Source organism: Mustela lutreola, chromosome 18, assembly GCF_030435805.1.
Source record: "Mustela lutreola isolate mMusLut2 chromosome 18, mMusLut2.pri, whole genome shotgun sequence".
Lineage (NCBI taxonomy): Eukaryota > Metazoa > Chordata > Mammalia > Carnivora > Mustelidae > Mustela > Mustela lutreola.
Genome location: NC_081307.1, coordinates 35792759 through 35805273, shown reverse-complemented (window position 1 = coordinate 35805273; position 12515 = coordinate 35792759). Strand labels below are relative to the sequence as shown.

At 41.2% G+C, this 12515-nt stretch overlaps 1 protein-coding gene across 5 annotated transcripts in view; it reads left to right on the top strand.

The window, feature by feature from the left end:
• The window catches only part of LOC131820370 (zinc finger protein 705A-like), a 36754-nt gene that overhangs the window by 898 nt on the left and 23341 nt on the right, over positions 1–12515 (top strand). For 2 of the 5 annotated variants that reach the window (XM_059155944.1, XM_059155940.1), the window contains exon 1: positions 9073–9177. The exons of 2 other annotated variants lie outside the window; for them this stretch is intronic. The gene's annotated coding sequence lies outside the window, so the exon portion shown is untranslated. Of the gene's footprint in view, positions 1–9072; positions 9178–9571; positions 9663–12515 lie in introns of those variants that run through there. One more of the 5 variants, XM_059155942.1, reaches the window with a different exon arrangement.

Genomic DNA, 12515 nt, shown 5'->3' with positions numbered 1-12515 from the left:
ACCTTTTCGATTTGGATGCCTTTTCTTGATTAATTACTCAGGCTAAATGTTCCACTACTATGTGAAACATTAACACCTTTGCTTTCAGTCTCTCAACATTGAGTCTGAAGTTAGTTGTAGATTTACCCATATGGTTATTATGCTGATGAAGTTTCCTTTCATTATTGATTTTTTGAAGGGCTTTGTTAAGAAGGGTATTGAATCTTATAGATGCTTTTTCTGCATCAGTTGTGGTCTTCGTTCATTTCTTTTAAAGATTTTATTTGTTTATTTGACAGAGAGAGATCACAAGTAGGCAGAGAGGCAGGCAGAGAGAGAGTGAGGGAATCAGGCTCCCCGCTGAGCAGAGAGCCGGATGTGGGGCTCGATCCCAGGACCCTGAGATCATGACCTGAGCCGAAAGCAGAGGCCTTAACCCACTGAGCCACCCAGGCACCACCTTCATTTATTTTTATTTTATTAATGTTCTATATTACATTAATTGTTTTGTCTACATTGAACAATGCTTACATTCCAGTAGTAGAATCCTGCTTGGTCAATAATGCTGTTGAATAATTGTGCTAGTATTTTGTTGAAGATTTTTCTTTCAATATTTATGAAGCATATTGGTGTACACCTTCTTTTATTTTCTTGTAGAATCTTTGTTAGGCTTTGGTATCAGGGTACTGCTGGCCTCATACAATGGGTTAGGAATATGACAGAGAGTGTTCTTATGCCAGCAAGACTGATTGTTCTCAAAGAATTGTGGTTGTGTGTTCTAACCTCTTTGGGGACTCCAAGAGGGACAAGCTCAGGGGCTTTCCTTTGTTTCAACTGCCTCAGAACTTTTTTAGGAGCTCAGAACTTTTTAGGCACTCTCAAGAGCATTTCAATGAAATACACTAGCAGCACTTCTCTGGGCAAAGATCAACCTGAGTCAGGCAGACTGAAAAACCTAGGAGGGATGATGCTGGGACATACCTGAGGGATGAAGAGCACTGAAAATCTGCTGTGCACTGGGCAGTATCAAGGCCACACAGATGCCCACAGCTGGACGGGCATCTGGGTAAGCCTGCTGGCACTCTGCTCCGAGGCTTACCAGGAAATTAGCTCCCACCTTCCCTTCACTTGCAGTCGCTCCAGTGCTGAAGGTGAACTCACATGATGCTCTCAGGTGTTTTCTAAGCACCCATCCAGCTGTGGGCACTCATGACAAAGGCCCTTAACAAAAACTTGAGAAAATCACTAAACAAACAACACAATCCATACAAGCTGTAAACAAGCAAACAAAACACTGGTAAGGCAGAAAACTGTCGTTTGCAAAATTAACACATTGTGATGCTCAAAATATCCAGTATTCAACAACAAAAACATGAATTATGCAAAGAAATAAAATACCGTTCATTCAGTGGGGTGGGGGTGGGTAAGAAACTGAAGACACTGTCCTAAGGAAGTGGCTTTAAAAGAACTCTTTCAATGATGCTTGAAAGTTGAAACTAGGAGGGGAGGCTGGAAGACTCAGTTGGTTAGGTGTACAACTCTTGATTTCAGCTCACGTCATGATCTCAGGGTTGTGAGATTGAGCCCCACATCAGGCTGTGTGCTGGACATGGAGCCTGCTTAAGATTCTCTCCCTCTCACTCTCCCCGTCCCCCTCTTAGAAAAAAATGAAAGCAGGAAAGATGCACTTTTACCAATCAAGTTTCTAAGGTGACTGAAGGATACCTAAGTTAGGAATTGCCTTAATAAAATAAAGATTGTGATCACAGAATTAACTCTTGCTCCTATTTAGCTCAATTCAGATGTTTGGGGACAAAAGCGAAGGACCTTCCTGGGGGTGGGGAGGGCAGAGCTGCCTCCCTCTCTAGCACCACATTGCTTCCAGTAGCAGAGACATAAGCTCAAGGGCGACCAAAAATTTTAGAATAGATATTTGTGATAGTGCCTCTGTGATGTTGCCTCTCAGGGTCATGACCTCTGAGAAACCTGGAAAATGGGGCTGAAGATCACAGTTGTGTCACCACCACAGGATGAAGGGAGACAGACGGTGTTGGTGGAAAGTTGGAATGAGTGGAGCTGAGCTGTGTGGAAGGGACTTGGAGAAAGGGGGACTCACAGAGTCTTGCTGAGTTTCTAACCCACTGAGTAGTACAGTGCTGAGTAGTACAGTAGTACAAGGCTGAGTAGTACAGAATTGAATCTACAAGGAGAAAACTAGAACACCAACATTTAGCTTCTTTAGCAACAGGTTTTATTGTTCAAATATTTGCAAGTGTTGAAATATAGTAAAAGTTTAACTTCTTAAAAAATGTATATTTAATATTGCCAGATCATTTCATACTCCTATATTTTATGCCACATTTTTCATAAAGAACAGTTATCCTCTGCACAAGTGCTATAGTGTCTTTAAGTTGAGAGCTGCTGCTGAAAACATCTATATTATTATATTTTTTATATGAGTTCTGCCACATCATCTGAGATTAGACCATGACCGAAAGCTTTGCCACATAGACGACATACATTGGATTCGCTTCCATATGTAAATGCATATCTTGCCTGAGGAGTATGAGGACAGAAATGTCTCCCATGCTGATTACTGGCTGTTTCTTCAACATGTGCATCCTTTGGTGACTTTGAATGTTAAAGCTCTTACTGATATTTCTTCCACATTCATTGCATCTGTAATACCATGTCATCTTAGGTCAGAATACTTATGAAGGCACTCTTGATTTCCTTTCCAATGTTGGGTTCCCTCATATCATCTAAGGGAAGAATATTGACTGAAGAATTTCCCACATAGTCAACATTCACATGGTTGCTCTCTGGCATGTGTTCTCTCATGTCATCTAAGATCAAAATATTGACTGAAGACTTTCCCACACTGATGACATACATGTGGTTTCTCTCCTGTATGTTTTTGTTATGTCATCTAAGTTCAGCACATCGACTAACAGCTTTCTCACATAAGATACATACATGTGGTTTCTCTCTAGTGTGGGTTAACTTATGTTGGCTAAGGTCAGAGCTCTGACTAAAAGTTTTCTTACATTGATGACATCTATAGCATTTCTCTCCAGAATGAATTCTCTCATGTTTTCTAAGGTAGGAACTGTGAATGAAAGTCTTCTTATATAGATGGCATTCATATAGTTTCTTTCTTATGTGACTTTTCTCATATTGTCTAAGGTAAGAATTCTGACTGAAGACTTTCCCACACAGATGGCATTTATATGGTTTCTCTCCATTGTGTGCTTGATTGTGGTTTCTAAGGGCAGAGCTATGCAGAAAGCCATTCCTACACAGATGACATTTAAATGTCTTCTTTCCAATGTGAGTCATCTTATGTCATCCAAGTCTAAAGGAATTACTAAAGCCTTTTCCACATAGATGACATTTATGTAATTTACCCCTATTGTGGATTTTGTTATGCTGAATAAGGGATGATTGTTCACTAGTTGATTTTCTACACTGTTTGCTGAAATAACGTTTCTTCCTGAGAAGGAATGTTGAGTCCATGCAGATCTATGAGTAAACTCATCACCCAAGTCAGTGTTTTCAATAGGATCTTCTGGAACGTGAGATTTATGCTTTGGGGAAGAAGATGAAAGGTTGCTAATTGTTTGCCCACATACATCCATACATTTACTTCTGTACATATAAATTCTAAAGTAGAAGTTAGTAATATTCTATAGTTGCATATACATGTTGTTAATCCTGCAGGCATAAATATTTTCTCTTTTGTAGTATTCCAACCTCAGAGTTATCAGATTAATTTTGAAAACTTTAGTATGTTTCAAAGGCTAGGTGATAAGCCATGTTTATGCAACTGATTCTCCCCCACTCTCTGCTCTCTCTCTCTCTCTTTTTTTAGATCTCAGGTTATTGATTTGAGCTCATGTTAATTTCTTCACTGATTTAAAACTAACCAAAACTTTTTGTCTACAAAGAACTTAATCCTAATTTAATTACATTCAGGCAATTATACTCAACTATCAGCATATTTCATTGCATTTAGATCATTAGTTTGGATAACTAGGGTTGATACCCATGAAAATTACCACTGGCACAGTTAGGGCTATACCCTTCTTTCTGATATGTTGTGTTAATGTCATTTCTTAATTTTATGGGGACTTTCCATGGCTAAAATAATTGAAAAAATATAAATTGTTAGAATGGCATTAGGGAAGGAAAAACCATGAGAGACTCTTAACTATAGGAAACAAATTGGGGGATACTGGAGGAGAGAGGGTGGGGTTTGGGTTAGGATTATGGGTGATGGGAATTAAAGAGAACATGTGATGTGCTGAACATTGGGTGTTACATGCAACTGATGAATTATTGAACACTACATCTAAAACTAATGATGTATATATGTTGGCTAATTGAATTTAAATTAAAAAAAAAAAGAGAACCCCAGGAGTAGACTAGGTGTAATTACACAGCCAACAAGGCATCATCTGAGTGAGATCTGTTGACTTTTAGAATATTCACATCAAGATGCTAGCTTTTTCCCTTTTGCAAAAGATGATATATACTTTACGGATGGAACTGGAATGGATTATACTGAGTGAAATAAGTCAAGCAGAGAAGAACGATTGTCATATGGTTTCACTCATATGTGGAAAATAAAGAACAGTGTGGAGGACTGCAGGGGAAGGGAAGGAATACTGAACAGGAAGAAATCAGAGGGGGAGACAAACCATGAGAGACTCTGCACTCCGGGGAGCACAGTGAAGGTTACAGAAGGGAGGGGGATGGGGCGATGGAGTAACTGGAGGATGGGTATTAAGGAAGACACATGTGATAATAAGTACTGGGTGTTATGCACAACTAATGAATCATTGAACACTACATCAAAAACTAATGATGGTGCTATATGCTTCTAACTGGACATTAAAAAATATTATATATATATATATACACACACACACACTTGATTTGTCGAAATCAATACATATAGTTTTGTTTAATTTCTAATTACTAATTCAATATGATGCATAACAAACATAGCTATTTAGATTTTAGCTGCCAGAAGAGAAGGTGAATAGAATTTTAATATGTAATGGCTCAGGCATTATAATGATTTACATTCATTATCTTATCTGATTCTTTCAAAAAACCTTGCAAGATAAATTTCATCCTCACTTTACAGTGAAAAACTGAGATTTAGAAAATTCAGGTTACTTATTCAACAAGAGAGATATATATGTGGAAGCACTAAGATTGTTTCCTAGCCAGCATGGTTTGAAACTAAATGTGATATCATTCAGCCTTCTTAAGACATATTTTTAAAATTATCATTTGTGTTGCCTAAAGTCATATTCCAAAGTATGATTATAGTAGTCAGTTAAAATTCAAAGGGCATTAAGACAGCCAATAAAATATTTATGCAAATGCATTGTTTTAAATCATAATTATGGGTAACTTATGATGCTACCCACACCTCCATGAAAAGGCAAAATAATCTGTTCCATTTCTTTTGGTACAAAAATAATTTTTTTAAATGGTGCCTTTTATTTTAAAGTATCATCTTTTCTTGTATGTAAAATGGAAAGTCCTACTTCTCAAGCTCAAGAAGATTGAGGTGAGGTTAAGTGAGCAAGGCCAGCAGCAGAGGGAAAGAGCCTTATTAGATTTTCCAGAGCCTCTATAAGAATTGTTAAATATGCCCAAGGTAACTAAAGCATTCAAATAAAAATAAAATTGGTGAGGGTTAGTAAATCTTCAAAACATAACTGTTAATTGCTCATTTTCAACTAATAATTCAAGCTAACTGAAAACTGAATTTCAAAATCAGCTTACAAGTTGAATTAGGATATAATGTATATTACAATATAACATTTATTATAAGTAAATAAAATTTGGAAAACTTAAAAAAGAATTATGGCACTAGGGGAATGAAAGCATAGAAGAGGACTTAGGTCCATGTGAGTATGTGTCAGAAACTGGTGCTTAGCTGGGAAAGTGTGTCAAATGAGCAAATACTCCAGATAGTAGAAACATTTTAAAATTCTTTGTCAATTAGAAAAAAATTCAGGGTTGAAATATGAAAGATGCAAAATGGTGGAAAGATGTTGGGTCAGAAAATAGTTGGAAAATCTTTAAGTAGGAGGATCAGGATAAGAATCACTATGTCAACATTTAACTGTGGTAAGTACACAAATCCCCTTTTTCCCAAAGGGAGAGAAAGTAGCAGGAGGACCCATGAGTTGTGATTGATTTATGCAAGGTATGATAACAGTACGAGGAATTTTGCCCCAATGTCCTCACTTACGTTTTTTTTTTTTTTAAAGATTTTATTTATTTATTTGACAGACAGAGATCACAAGCAGGCAGAGAGAGAGGAGGAAGCAGGCTCCCTGCAGAGCAGAGAGCCCGACGCGGGGCTCGATCCCAGGACCCCGGGATCATGACCTGAGCCGAAGGCAGAGGCTTTAACCCACTGAGCCACCCAGGCGCCCCCTCACTTACGTTTTAGAAAATATCACTAACCTGACAAAATCTTCAGTTGCTATTTCTAAGGACATACTTACTCAGCCTAGGAACCTCCTTGTACTACTTGGCTGCTTAACTGAACTCTGGCCTTGGAGAAATCCAGTTCCTTCTCTCCACAGCTCTTTTCCTTGCTCCAACTGGAAGGATCTTTTGCAAATTTTATTACCTGTTTGTGGAGGAAAGAGAGTGTACAGACTTAGAGTTCCCTGCAAATTAACCTTTGCTATCACCAAGTCCAGGGTGGGCTTTACCAAGGATGAATAAAGAGATGATCTGAAGGTCAGCCCATGTAAGAGCACCATCAACAGAGAACACATTGATGGTCCTTCAGTAGACCAGGAGGAAATGCAGCCGGGAGGCCAAAACAGAGAAGACTGCTAGATGCTGATGCCTTTTCACAAGTTCAGAGAAAGAATTCAGAATCCTCAGTCTTTTCAAAATAGGAAAGACTAAATGTCCTGAAACATCATGGATATCCTAGTTTAGACAGAGCATCCAGAGGTAGGAGCATCGAGATGACAGCACTGAGGACGGGGGCAGAGGAGAGATGGGTTGTAGAAAGATCAATATGTGTTCGGAGATTCCGGTCAATACATTGTCAATGCTGAATGGATATCTGCCTTTGGATACATCTACAGAGATCTACACACTCTGACTTCATAATACGTTATTAAAAAGCAGTTATAATACGTTATTATAAAGTTATTATAAAGCATTACTTCACATGAAGTATGGCATAAAACAACCTAGATGTGTTTCAGTAACCTGGTGATTAGAAATTTCCAGACAAGTGATTATAAAATATTTGTTTGAAAATTCATAACTAAAACGCTCTTCCCCATTAGTTTCAAGAAATTCTACAGATTCATCATAAGACAAATAATAACCATGGTGTAGTGCTTTTAAATCATAATCATTGGTTTAAATTATTCCTTAGATGAACTTCTGGTTCCTCATCTATGAACTAGTTTAATAATGTGTTGTGAAGGTCAAAAGATCCAAGGCCTTGATGTAGGGAGTGTTTCCTGTCTAGCAAAGACATTTTAAATATAAGACATTATCATTAAAATGTCAGAGAACCTTGAATTGCCAGCATTGCTCAGAACTGAACAAGATTCATAGACATCTCTCTTAATGCTATAGGACTCAGGTGTTCATAACAAACTATAAGGTCAGATGGCTCAGCAGCACAACCCAGGGACCTCTGAGATGGCTGTACTAAAGGACAGTCCTAGCCTGACCATTCCTGTGTTGTGAGGACTCCTATTCAATATTCTCCAGGACCTCGGACACCAGTTATCATTTTCTCTTGTATCTTTGTCTCCATGTGAAAGGATAAAGGCGATCTCAAGACTGGTTTGAATCTGTCTAGTTTTCCTAAAAATTTACATGGGAACCTACTTATATTCTTTCTGCCATACTCTTTTTCCTTTATGTATAGTGCAATTAAGCAAATACTACTCCCTATGCATTACTTCCAGTTATTGAGTATGAACTAAAGGTTTATTACTAAGAGGTAACATATGTGATTAGAGACAAGCATAGAGACAAGCATAGAGACAAGTGATAATTTCAGTTATATTTTTAAGAAATTTTCAGAAGTGAAAATTCTAATAACTGTATGTGGTTTAAAATTGAGAAAAACAAAATGATTCTTCTTTCCTTCTAAACCTTTCTCCTGTTCCTCTCAACACTGAGCAATGCTCACACCAGGTCTTGTAACACTAGATTAATTATACTCATGTGCTGAAACATCTACCCTACTGGACTATAATATTCCCCTCACTCATCTCTAGCACTTGCAGTCACCACCATCCTAATCCCATTGCATCCAAAGAGTTGGTTAATGAGTACATTTTTTTTTTTTTTAGAAGGCCATGCACTGGATGAGGGAAAGAAAACTTCTCTTATGTCTTCTGTAAATACACAAGGGTGTAAAGAGAGAAGAAGGGAGGTTTGGGATGCCAGATCTAGGACTTTGGTTTGGGTTTCTTTGGGAGAGGGGATCCCATGCGGTTCATAGTCCTCAGGGAGTATGACAAAGTTGACAGCGATCCCCTGGAATCAGATTCCTGCTCCTGTTGACCCCCAGCGCTGGGTGAACAGCCTAGGTTGAGAGAAAAGGTCAGGGATGGTCGAGGATGTTGTGTGTGTCTAGGGGGAACATGGTTTCTTTTTTATTGATGAACATGACAAAACACCCCCGTAGATGTGCATGTACTCACTGCTGCAGGGGAGGCTTGTTTCTTGACCTTTCTGCTAACAGCATGAAGAAATCTATGTGTATCCTAACCTGTGTACATACACGTGCATAGCGTCTACCCATCTGCTCATCAATACACACAGACAGAGATGCATTTTAGGAAGGAATGGTCCTCATATTAAGGGAAACATAGCTTAACAGTTCATACCAGTGCTGCCATCTGTGACCCATCACACGTGGGCACCTTAGCCATCTCCTCACTTGGCTCTTGCCTCCCACTCCACCTGTGAGGGCGCAAGTCAGGGTCCTGCGAGGCACCCTAGCCGCCGGCAGGGGGCGCACCGACCCATCTTTTCTGACGCCGCGCCTTAGGCCCTCGTGGAACGCATGCGCGTCTCGCCCCTTGCCCTTGACGCCGCGTGTGCACGAGAGCCGGAGCGACGTTCCCTGGTGACAGACGGAGGCGGCGACGGTGCGGACGACGAGGGCCCGCGTCTTCGGTGAGTGACAGCCCCGCGTGGCCCGGACTGCTGGGAGGGGGCTTCTCCCGGCCGCTGCGGGATGGTTTTTCACGAACGGTGAGGAAGGAGCTCGTTGTCCGCCCTGCCCCGAGTGCCTGACCCTTTCCCGTGTGGTGTTTCAGCGGGACGTGTTTTACCCGCGCGCCCGCGCCCGGAGGCGCTTCGGGGCGACGGTGCGGCCTGTGGTGGTCACGGTCCCGGGTTGGGGAGTGTTTTTTGTTGGGGGGTGGAGAATCCATTGCAGCCTCGGTGTAAGAGAACCACGTGGGCGGGCAGGCAGGCATGGACTGAAATGTCGGGGTGCTGAGGCGAAGCCGGGGCGCGGGAAGGGCCCGGGAGGACACATCCGGCCCCGGGCGGAAGGAGCCGTGCGCGCCCCGCTGCGGCGCCCGCTGGTCGTCGTGGCGGTGGGTGGTTTGTCCCAGAAAGGGAAGGCGGCCCGGGACGCGCCGAGGAGTAGGAAGGTGGGTGCATTACAGCTCACGGCCTTGTTTCGTCTACATCCGAATCGGAATGTCTTAAATTTCACTTCCCGGGCTTTTAGGGCAGTGGTCGTGTCTCTGTTAAAATGATGCCCCTCAGCGCGTCTGCTCTTCAGACCAAAGTATTCGCAGGACGAACGTTCGTCTCGAGACGCGGTGACAGCCGTGGGTGATTGTAAAGGTCAGGTCCCTGAGAGGAGGACTTGCGTAGGACCGCCCAGTGACAGGGGTTCTCCAATCTAGAGCAGTTCCGAATTTCTAGAATGTTCGTGAAAAGACCTTCTGCAGATTGCAGAAGGAACGGTTGTGCTCAAAATGAAAACCCATTTCTTCAGAATCATTTATTCTACTTTACTGCAGAAATACCTGAGACGTCTAAATTTTAAATTTTACTTTTTAAAAAATCAGTTAAAACATATTCTTATGCTCAAATCACTTCTTGATTGTGCCTAAATTATCTTGAGAGGTCCTAGTTTTTTAAATAATTTTTTGAAGAGATTTATTAATTTTAAGATTTTTATTTGGGGAGGGGAGCGGAAGGAGAGGGACAAGCAGACCCCATGCTGAGCGGAGAGCCGGATCTCACGACCCCAACATTAGCAGTTGGGCAGAAACCAAGGGTCCTACACTTAACCAACTGAGCCACCAGGAGCCCAAGAGGTCCTAATATTTTTAAATTTCTTGATTTATAGCCCTTAGGACATACCTGAATGTCCTTGGACAGACGCAATATGGTTTGGCTTTCTCTTCTTTTGTATTAAAACATACACAGCATGGAACCCTCAGTGTGTTCTGCTTCTTGACGTGGGCCCCACTTTTCAGTTGAGAAACTGGGGCTTCATGACCTGGGGGAGTCACCTGGTGGGTAGCAGAGGTGGGCTCTGAGCTGGCCAGGTGAGAGCAAACCTGGGAGAGCATGGTGGGGAGGGGGGTTTCTCCTGCCATTTGGACACTGAGAGTGTCTCAGAGGGCAGCCAGGGAGGATGTGGGCAGAGAGGATCAGTCCTAGAAGTTGGAGGGATGCAGTCAGAACCCCACCCCAGCCATGGGGACCCTTGTCACACCCTCTGCCCCTCGGGCCAGGCAGCTTCCATGTAAACCCTTAGCCTCCAGCTTCTCCACATCTTGCTCCCACGTGGACCTTTGATATACATAGGTATGAAAAGAAACGTTTCTTCTTTCATACCCAGCTCCATTTTAATATCGGACATGTCACCAGTGTATTTCTATCTCAGTTTAAAAAAAAAAAAAAAACTTCAAATCAGGCAACAAGAGACCAGCTAAAAGCTCAAAGGTGCTCTATAAAGACAGAAATTTTTGCTTTCCTTTCAAAAGTATATCTTACCTTGTTTCACCTCATGTGGGGTGGCGGTCCTAGGAAGGTATTAGTCAAAAGCAGCTTCCTGAGTTAGTGAATGATAGGCTTCTCACAACAGTGAATGGATAGGCTGAGCCCAGGGAATGAGCAAGAACTGTCCCCCAGGTGCCAGTGACAGCCAAGAAAGGTCTGCAGAATAGCTTTTGAGATGAAAAGGGGACTTGCAAAAATAGCCTGTTCTGACTAGTAAGTGGAAAAGAAGGATTCACTCTGAGTTTAGGAGCTTAACCAAAGACAAAGAAGTAGTTTGAGTTGAGCCAAAACCAGAGCTCATTTTTTTGCCTTCCTCTCAGATCTTTTTTATTTAGTAGAGTAACAATATATTAATTCCAGGTATACAACATAATTTAATATTTGTCTGTATTGCAAAATGATTACATAGTTACAAATTTTTTCTATAATGAGAACTTTTTAGTGGAGAGGGACAGAGGGAGCGAGAATATCTTAACAGGCTCCACCTCCCCAGTGCAGAGGACAAGGCTGGGCTCAATCTCACAACCTGAGATCATGACCTGAGCCAAAATTAAGACTTGGGCACTCAATCGAGCTACCCAGGCACTTGTAAGAACTTCTAAGATGTACTCTTAGTAACTTCCAAGTATATGATACAATATTGTTAACTATAGCCATCATGCTGTATATTTCATCCCCCAGATTTATTTTATAACTGGAAGTTTGTGCCTTTGGTAACCTTCACCCATTTTGCTCTCCCCTACACCTCCCTAGCAACCACCAGTCTGTTCTCTGTATGTATGGGTATGTGTTTTGTTTTGTTTCTAGCTTCTATGTAAAAGTGAAGTCATAGAGTATTTTTGTCTGACTAGCTTCCCTTAGTATAATGTCCATAAGGTTCATCTGCATCATCACAGAAGACAAGATTTCCTTATTTTTATGGCTGAATAGTATTCCATTGTGTGCATACATACCACATTTTCTTTACCCATGCATCCGTCAATGGACATTAAGTTTGCCTGTATGGTTTGGCTCATGTAAATAATGCCATAGGGATGGCTCAGATGGTTAAGCATCTACCTTTGGCTCAGGTCATAATCTCCAGATCCTGGGATTGAGCCCCATTTTGGGCTCCCAGCTCAGCGGGGTTCTTTTTCTCCCTCTCCCTCTGCCTTTCCCCCTGTTTGTGCTCTCTTTGTGTCTCTCAAATGAATAAATAAAATCTTTTTTTAAAAAAACACTGTAGTGAACATGAGTGTGTATATATCTTCTTGAGTTAGTGTTTCTGTTTTCTTTGCATAAGTTATTCAGAAGTAGAATTGCCACATTGAAAAACTGCAGCCTTGTAGACTAAACCCACTTGAATTTACTTGCTGTAAATTCCCTGCAGTGCTTTCCAGAACAGGCCCAAACCCACAAAGTATTGAAGCCTTTGAATGCTTTTAGAACACCCAACAGGATTTGGGAATTACTCTTGTTTTTCATAGTTGTTTTAAAATTATTTA